Source organism: Erithacus rubecula (assembly GCF_903797595.1).
Source record: "Erithacus rubecula genome assembly, contig: scaffold_145_arrow_ctg1, whole genome shotgun sequence".
NCBI classification, from domain to species: Eukaryota; Metazoa; Chordata; class Aves; order Passeriformes; family Muscicapidae; genus Erithacus; species Erithacus rubecula.
The window spans coordinates 14,707-24,201 of record NW_027636154.1 but is presented as its reverse complement, the minus strand read 5'-3'; the positions used below and the strand labels follow the sequence as shown (position 1 = coordinate 24,201).

Sequence of the window (9,495 nt, the reverse complement as noted above, 5' to 3'; positions counted from 1 at the left end):
TTGCTGGGTTTTGTCCATGAGGGGACAGCACTGAACAGTGGGGAGGGTACTGTACTGGGCTATGTCCACAATGGGGCAGCACTGCTCAGAGGAGGGAGAGCTGCAGTACCCATCTGTGTCCATAAGAGGGACACAGAGGACGGGGTGGCTGCAGTACCATGCTGTGTCCACATGGGGGAAGCACTACTGTGGGGAGGGCATGCTGTACCAGTCTTTCTCTACAAGGTGGCAGCACTGATCAGGTGGGCGTTGCAGTACTGAGCTGTGTCCACAAGGGTGCAGCACTGCTGGGGAAGGGGGAGGTTGAAGCACCATGCTGGTCCTGCAACTGGCTGAAGAAGAATGTCCCCTCCCTCCCTCCCTCTGTCTTCCCCCTGTGCCAGGGAAGGGGAGAACTTCTGCTGCCCGAGGGACTCTGGCTTTGGGCTCACCTGCCATCCAGGTGTAGAAGGTGTCCTGGAGGATAGTGTCACAGCTGAAGTCGATGAGCTTCGTCTCGCCGGTGCCCAGATTGATGAGGATGTTCTTGGCCTTGATGTCGCGGTGCAGGACGCCACGGCTGGTGCGGTGCCGCATGGCCTGCAGCACCTGGCGGAACAGTCCCCATGTCACAGGCTCTGGCAGGGACCTGCCCACCTCCAGCAAGTGCCACAGGTCCTGGCAGCGCTCCGGACGCTCCATGACCAGCGCAAAGTTGTCGGGCAGCTTGAACCACTCCAGGGGCCACACAGCACTGCAGAAGCCAGGGCACAACACCATCCAGTTGAGCACCAACTCCAGGGGCACAAGGGCACCGTTGTTCTGCGGGGGGACCCCGATGCCGTCAGTGGGGCTGATGCTGCAACACACCTTCAGCACCCTCTGCCCGGCCCCACTACAGCTCGCCACTGCCCGGGATGCTGCGCAGCCCCCGCTCCCTCCCCGCTCCCTCCACACTCCCTCCACGCTCCCTCCCCACTCCCTCCACACTCCCTCCATGCTCCCTCCACACTCGCTCTCCTCGCAGTGTCCCGACTGCCACTCCGCTTGCCGGGCCTGGTCTTCACCCCGCCTAGCACGCCCCGCTGGCTGCTCCCACTGGTCCCACTCACTCACCAGCCACACCCACTGCCAGATATGATCCCAGCCCACTCGCTTGATGGCCACCTGCAAGCCAAGGCAAGTGGCAGGCTCAGCTCGCCACCCGCATCCCCCTCCCCACTTTGAGCCGGCCCCATCTCTCACCGGGGCACTGTCAACAAGCCGGGTCCCGGTGTAAACGCTGCCACAGCCACTGCTCCCCAGCACTGGGCCCTCCCTGTAGAGCTGCTCCAGGGGAGGCTTCTCCTCCCGTGCGGACTGCACAGTGCTCTCACCATTCTGCCATTCTTTGGCTTTCTTCTTTGAGTGTGACAAAGCATTTCGTAGGGAAGAATCGCCTCTTCTGAGTTTTGCCGGTGTAGACAGGAGCGGAGCATTGAAATGTCAAGTAGAAAAGAGAAATTGTGTCACTATTGTCATCCCTTTTCATTCTCTGTTGAAACAGTAGCAGGTTGTCAAAAGACATGGTCTGCAATGTGGAACTTGGTGCCAAGTTTCTTTTTCTGCCAGAGGATGAGGAGGGGAGGTATCCCTGAATCACGGAATCATGGCATGCTTTCGCTTGGAAGGGATCTGGAAGACCACATAGCTGCAACCCCTGTGCTGTGCCTGGGGACCCCTTGTACCAGACCGACTTCTCCTGAGCTTCATCGAGCCTGGCCTCGTACAATGTCAGGGGTGGGGCATGCACAGCTTCTGTTCCAGGAAAGTCTTTCCTTGTGCTCTCTCTGCCTGCCCTTATACAAAGCCCCTGTCCAGCTTTCTTGTAGGTTGCCATCAGGTACTGGAAGGCCGCAGTTGGGCCAAGCCTAAGTCTAAGTCTCTTTTGCAGGCTGAAGAAGCCCAACTGTGCCAGGCTTTCCTTGCAGGAGAGCTGCTCCAGCCCTCGCAGCCCCTCAGTGTCCGTGCTGGGCTCCTGCTCCAGCATGTCCCTGTCCTTCCTGGCTGTGCAGGGTTGTTGATGCAGAGTCAGATGAAGCTTCAGAGTGTGCACAGAGCATGCCACACTCCATGAACTCCTTTCCTTCATCTGAGTTGTTGATAGGGAATTAGAAGTTATACATCAGGTAAAAGGGACAAAGTGAGTGAGGTGAACACACAGGTTTACAATCAACCCATCTAAAGGGAGGTCACTAGACAGTGGCCCAGCTCCCACCTTCCCTCTGTGTGAGGCTGAGCCCTGCTGGCCCTTCCCCTTGTCCTCTTCCCTGGCAGTGACCCTGGGGGCAGCGCTGCTCAGCTGCCCCTGCCAGGGCTCCTGGGCCAAGGCCCCCTGAGCTGACCAGGAGCCCAGACCTCCACTCCCAATGCTGGGGCTCCACACAAAAGTGTCCATGCCAAACAGGTCAGCAAGTTTCCCTGGCAACAGAGGCACCCAGGCTGGGTGGGACTGTTGATCTGCTGGGGGGTAGAAAGTGTCTGCAGAGACACCTGGACAGGCTGGATCATGGCTGAGGCCGCCTGTATGAGGTTCAACAAGGTGAAGTGCCCCATGCTGCACTTCAGCCACAACAGCCATGGGAGGCTCCAGGCTGGGGGCAGAGTGGCTGGAAATCCACCCAGCTGAAAAGGTCATGGGATGCTGTTTGGCAGTGGCTGAAGGTGAGCCAGCGAGTGCCCAGGTGGCCAAGAAGGCCAAGAACATCCTGTCCTGGGATATGCTTTAGTGGTGGCCTTGGCAGTGTCAGCAGCCTCAGATTATTAGGGGGCATCTCTGGTCTTGAAAGGGTTTTCCAATGAAACAGTTCTGCAGCTCTAAACCTCCATTCTTTGTTTTCAAGGATGCAGTCCTAAATAGACCCACATTGGTGTTTTTAAGGAATTTAACATCTCCCTTTCCTTGAAAGTAAAAGGAATCAGGCTTTAAAGCTCTTGAAACACTTTCATTCCTTGATCTTCAGCTGTGCATTTGAACTGAGGTGCTTTTGTACAGAAAGCATGGACCATGAGATAAATGCAGGCAATTTAGCTGCAATGGCACTTGTTTTATCTGCCTTTCTGCTTCCTTTCCCTATGGGTAGCAAATCTGGGAGTATTTGCCTTGTGCTTTGATTTCTGGCTCAGACTTGCTCACAGACATGATGTTAAATATTATCTACTCCTTTCTCTTCAAAAAACCTAGCTAGAGACAAGGCTTTCAAATCAGTCCCCAGTATGATTAGCCCAATGTCCCTGCTTAAATCCATGTATGCTTGTATTAGAAGGAGTGAACTCTTCTAACTCCCCTGCCCCCTCCCATTTTTTTTAAGTAGCTCTTTGGGCAAGTCGTGTATGCCATTGCAGGTCTTTGTTATCAAATGTGTGAAGTGATGTTGCTGCTGTAGCAGCACCCTGAGTTCAGTGGGAACAACTCCAGAGCACTGGGTGCCACAGCAGTGGGCATGGTGAGAGACTCGCCTCCACTGCCATGGCCATCCAGCCACGGGGAGAGCAGCTGCTGGGGCTGCCCCCATTCTGCTGACAGCAGTCTGCCCCCAGCATGTGGACTGTGTGGCCATGATTTTGACAGAATGTGGAAAATGCATTGTTTGAAGGTATTTTCATGTTTTCTAACATCACCTGACCTGGAGCAGCTTGGTAGGCAGAACGCCCTGTGGGCAGGGTCATGTCAGGGATGGGTGGCTGTCACTTGCACTGGCAGTGTCATTTTTCCAGGCAGGCTCCTGATACAGCTTCAGGGAAAGGCACCAGCTGCTGAATCAGGCCCAGGGAGGAGCAGCAGCAGCAAATTGAGGAGACCCTCATCTGCAAAGAGCCCCTCACCCCCTTTGCTCCCCCATGGCAGCACAAGGTGATTCCACTGCAGGTGCAGGGCTGCAGCAGACTGGAGACTCCTTCAGGCAGGACTTGCTGCAATCTCGTTCCTGCAGCTGTGCTGGGAGGATGGTGGCTGCAGCAGGGGTGTCCATGCCCAGGAATGCTGCTCGGCTCAGGGAGGCAGAGTGTGCACAAAAGCTGCATTCAAAGCACTGATCGTGAGCCCCCTGAGCCACTGGCAAGTGCAGCAGCTCTTCCTCATTCTGTGCAAGTGACAGCCCAGCCCTGGAGCCTGTCCCTGGGAACAGGGAAACTGTTGGGGACGAGGAAATAGATGTGAAGGTTTAAGGCCTCTTCCTTTGTTTAGATAATGCCAAATGCCACAAATACCAAGGAGCTAACAGACATCCTGTTCCAAGTATGGCAGGAAAGGTTTAGAGATAAAGTTTATAGATAAGAAAGCCATAAAACATGGTAATAGAGCAATTCCTATAGGTTGCATGCAAATATTAGGAAATTAGTATTTTGTAGTAGATTGTTAATGGAAATTAGAATATTCAACACAGAAGAATACTTATTGTATTGTAAATGGGAAATGGCTCTCTTATCCTCTCTCTTATTCTCTCTATGCTCTATTCTCTCTACTCTCTTATTCTCTCTTACACTCACTCCCTCATATACCCACGCCCTTACAATAAACTACAAACTTCATGACCAGAATATAGCGAGCTCCTGAGTCTGTCCTGATGACCATCCACCCGACTTTAACCCCCACAGATAACACTCTGAGGATGGTTCTGAATTTTCAGGGACAGTCAAAATGAGAATCATTTTGAGGCTGGTGTTGCAGTGCTGGGTTTGGGTGTGTCTGCAGGAAAGAAAGCAGGAATAAACCCCTGCCACAATGAAGGAGAACCTTTGCATGGCCAATTTCCACCCGACAGACACACTGATCATATTGGCCCACTAAATACTGGGGGCAGCGAATGAAGAGTGCAAAGCTTCTTTGAGGAGGTAGGAGAGATGAGACTTGAAGAAATAATTTTGCTGATGCAGGAAAAGGGATCAGACCCACTGGTCCCTTGGCTCATGCTCAGTTCTGCCAAATCAAGCATGATCAGTTTTAACCACTCTGTTGGAGAGTATTTCAGAAGAACATGCCCCATGCTATTTCCATTAAGAAAATTTTGAATTGTCAGGAAGTGCCAAGATCAGAAATATTTTGAGGCAAATCCTGTTTATGTTGTGTTTCAGTGTCTCTGCAATAAAGAAAGCAGGGAATAAACCCCTGAAGCAATGAAGAGCAAAGGTGGAACATTTGGATGGTCAGTTTGTTTCCTGGTGATATTGGCCAACTGAATTCAGGGATCATATCCTGGGGGGTGCAAAGCTTCTTTTACTGCCAATAACTGGTTGTGTGTCAGCACTTTATTTATTGTGAGGAGAAATAAACAAAATCCTCAGCCAACAAGCTGCAGCCCAGAACTGAGTGGGAAGGACATAAATGAAGGCCTTGAAAAGCAGCTTTGGAAAGCATCAACTTCCTAGACAGTGTCAAACCCTCAGGCCTGGAAGGGCCCAGGGCTGGCTGCCCTTGGGAAAGGAAGGGAAGGGGATGGAGCTGGGGTGGGGGTTCTGTGACCATGGAAATGAGACAACCAGGGGCGACTGTGTCACAAAGGGGCAGCCCCGCGCTGGGGCTTGGAAGGTTGTGGGTGACACAGACACAGTGGCTGGAGACACAGCAGGAGACACGTCTGACTCTGCTGTCTGTGCCCACTGCTGGCCATTGGAGTCACCCCACCTTGTTCTAGGGCTGGGGACCAGCTCCTGTCGCTGTCTATCCCAGACAGTTCCCAAATTCAACCGAGATACTTCTGTAAGACACAAGCATGGGTTCAAACATGGATTCTACTGGAAAAGGAAAGGCCACAGAAGGAAAAGGTGAGGATAGAAAGGAGTTGAAAGGCCTGACCAAAATGGAGAAAAATCCCACCTCTGTTCAGGGAACATTGGTCCACTGTGGTCAGTGCTGGCCCTGTGTCAGAGTTGGTGGCTGACAGCTACAGGTGATCCTGCAAGGACGCCCATGGCATCACAACATTCTGTCATTAGTTTACTCTGCTTTCTCCTTTTTGACAGTAGCCAAATCACTCATACTGTCAGTGGGGTCAGGGACTGTGGCCACAGATGACCACAAATTGAACATGGTCAGGAGATGTAAGTCCTGTTTCTTTCTTAGCCATCAGTGTTGGGTCTCACTACAAATAAATTTCCTGTTCTTCCTCTGCTTGGTGATTGGGTCCAACACTTGAGGATGATATTACGGTGCTATGAAAACACCAGCAAGGCCTGCCATGCTTGCTGAGAGCTCATGGAGGTTTGCAGAAATAGCAGTCACAGCTGTGTGGGTCTTTACTGGTATTCACAAAAGGCCACATCAAGAAGAAATCTTTCCTCCCCTCTTATCATTGGAGCTTTCCACCTTTCCCTTCAGACATGATAACTCAATAGTGTTCAGAAGAATTAAACACAGGCTAGATCCATGAAAAATAAAAACAAAGAAATTTTCTCAAGAATTCAAAAGTCCCTCTAGAGCTTCAACCATTGGACACGTATATGGTATGATAATGGAGGAAGGTCATCTAACTCACGTGTTCCCTTGTGAACATGGCTCAGTCTCACACAGAGGTAAGGTGGGAGCTGGGCCAATCTCTGGCAGGAGGAAGGGTCTTGTGCCAGCCTGGAGAGCCTGTGCCCATTGCCAGGGAACAGTTCTGCCCTGCAGGTGCCTCCTGCCATGAGCTGTGCTGCTCCCAGTTCCCCATGGTTCTGCAGGGCTGCTCAGCTGTGGGGCAGGGAGAGGAGCAGGAGGCTGCATGTGCAGCTGAGCCATTGCTGGAAGCACAGGGCTCTGGGCTCCCTGCTGTCTCAGGGCAGCCCAGAGGCCAGACTGCTGCCCTGGGAGCTCTGTGCAAGTGGGTCAGGGTGCGGCCCTGGCCTGCCCCAAGGAGCTGCTGGCAGGAGCATGTTTCCCATGGCAGCTATTTAGAAGTTTCCAGGAAATATGTCCCATGGAATATGGAGCTTCAGAAGCTTTAGGTTGGCATTGCAGCCTCTGTTACCATTTGTATCTCCACTTTGCAGGTCTATCTCCCAACAGTGCTGCCAAGAATCTTTCCAGGTCACCTCCCTCTGTGCTCCTTCACTCCAAGCCATTGCCTCCCATCCAGAAGAGCTCTCCTTCCAGGCAGCCAAGCCCGATGTGCAGTGGAGAGGAAGAGAAAGGGAAAAATGGCATTGGCTACAAATATATCAGTAGAAACAACCAGGAGCTGAGTTCTAAGGGAAAAGGGTGTGAGGTAAGGACACCAATCTAAGTCCTGTGTGATAGATTGTCACTTTATGCACTATAGTGATTCCTAGAGAGGCTGATCTGGACTAGACACTAGAAAGAGTTAAAAGAATAAACTAGGTATTTTTAAGAGGCCTTAAAAGGATACACCTTGGGCAGTAGAAGAGCCTGGCCAAAGCTACACCCAGGATGGATCCAAGATGGATCCTGATCACAAGTTTTTACACTTTTATAAGTATTGGTCCATAAACATATAGGGGTAAATTGTCCAATTACAGCTTCAGGTCACAAAGTTCTATCATCTGGGTCCACTCCGTTCATTTTGCCATTGTTTATGCTTTGTGGATATCAGTTGTCCTGCATTCTCAAGCTGGAAAAGGAATTTTGGGTTAAATTCCACTGGGAAGAGAACCTATTGACACTTAATATGAAGTTTGGAGTCCCACACCAAGTCAGCACAGAATCTGGGAAATGTGAAAGCTAAAATTTAAAGCATCAATAAGAAGGAGTCTGAGAGCTTTTCCTGTGGTGTGAGCCCAGGGAAGCAACTGAGCCAAGGAAGATGGGGGTGTAGTACAGACTTCACATCTTCAGCATGTACCAATTGCAGGAGAGGTCCTTCAATGGTTTCTGGGCTCTGTCATGGCTCCTGCTCTGCCTTATTGCTGAGAAAACCCCAAGAAGAAGTCAGAGCAGCTCAAGATGTCCAATCTGGCCAAGCAATACTTCTACATTCAGTAACCTACAGGTATGTGTGAACCATGTCTATGTCTTGGTGGTGTTTTAAGTCAACTCTGTCTGATTGAGAAGGAAAAAGGTATTTTCTGGAACAGGCAGTCCTGCAAAATCAGTTCTAGATTGTCTCAGCTTCTGAGTTGTGCAGCCATGGCCTTCTGCACAGTTGTCTCTGATGCTATTTTTAGACTTCATCAGGTTCCGGGCAGCTGTGTGCCCTGGCATGGCTTTGTCCAGAGGGAAGGGATGGGAGGTGGCCATGGGGAGAGCAGCCCAGAGCCCAGCCACACGTTTGCCTTTGCAGCAGGGCCAGCAACTGCAGTTGTTTTGGGTTTGTCATGGGGTGCAGGAGGAGGCAGGTGAACAACAGCTTTGGTAAAGAGAATGTCCAATCAAAGGCTCTTGTACTTGATGTCAGCCTTTATGAGAAAGGGCCCAATGTATCCCTGACAGGGATACAATCTCCTTTCACTGGAGTTTGAACATGTCCTCATATGGCTCTTTAGCTGTGCCAGAAATGATGGGATACTAAGCAAGGGTGTGCATCTGCCCCCACTGACTCCACTCCCCTTCCTGGCCATGGCATGGGAGCCCTGGAGAAACCTGGGCTGGCAGAGACCTTCCAGAGAGCAGCAGGGCAGGGAGCTCTGCTGAACTTCCTGGATGCCAGTGAGCCTGAGATGATGGAGCTGTGGAAGCTGGAGAGCAGCGAGCATCCCGAGAGCTCAGCAGCTTCTGGGCTGAAAGGCTGCTGGGGAACTGAAAGAGGGAAGGGCAGCAGCAGAAGGAATGAGGGGCTTGAGAAAAGCAGGTTTTGACATCCTGCAGAATGGCTTTGTGGGGATGTGGCTGGAGATCAGCAGTGGCTGTGAGGTGCCTAAGGGGCAGGGATGGAACAGTGATCTAAACCTATTCCCATACCATCCAAAAGGCCAGTGGAGGCAGTGGCAGCACTGAACATACTGATGCCAAACATGTGGATTCCAGATGTGGAGGTTCTTTCTGACCCCCAGGTGCTCTACAGGCACCTAACACCCGGAGCTCTATAGGCTCCTGCTCTGAGCTCTTAGGCTCTTACTTGTTGGGTAATCTTCTAAATAAGCAAAGCAGCTAATAGTTAAAAAGGTTATTTATTACAAAGCACATCTTATTACAAAGCACATCAGTCTCAAAAGGCAATACCAAAAGCAATGGCAAGCAATGGCAAAAGCAGTAGCAATAAGCAAATGGCTTGAAGCCAGAATGGCTAAAAGCAACACCTCTCCCAATACATACTGTTATACAGCATTTTTCCGACAAGCTAAGATGCAAACTCAGACCACTACTCTTTAACCTATTAGAATTCTAGTTTCTTAGCTCACCAGGTTATGTATAAGACTACACATAGAATCTATCTAAGAAATGCAAGCAATATTCTTGCTATAACTATTATGTCCAAGTCCTGTCAACAACTGTGGGCTTAGAGCCTCCACTGAAGATATCAGTGTTTTTGCAACCTTCAGCAGAACAGAAGCTACTGCTGTGGAATCCAGACCTTTTACTCACTAAAGACATCAGAACTCACTCTA

At 50.9% G+C, this 9,495-nt stretch overlaps 1 pseudogene across 1 annotated transcript; it reads right to left on the bottom strand.

Annotated features, from left to right (window-relative positions):
* Nucleotides 1-218: 218 nt before the first annotated feature.
* On the bottom strand, nt 219-1,347 carry LOC306815503 (serine/threonine-protein kinase pim-3 pseudogene; annotated as a pseudogene). Its single transcript, XR_013777858.1, has 3 exons — nt 1,225-1,347; nt 432-801; nt 219-262 (listed from the first exon to the last, which is right to left on the bottom strand). The product of XR_013777858.1 is annotated as a serine/threonine-protein kinase pim-3 pseudogene (transcript).
* Between the last annotated feature and the right edge of the window lie 8,148 nt (nt 1,348-9,495).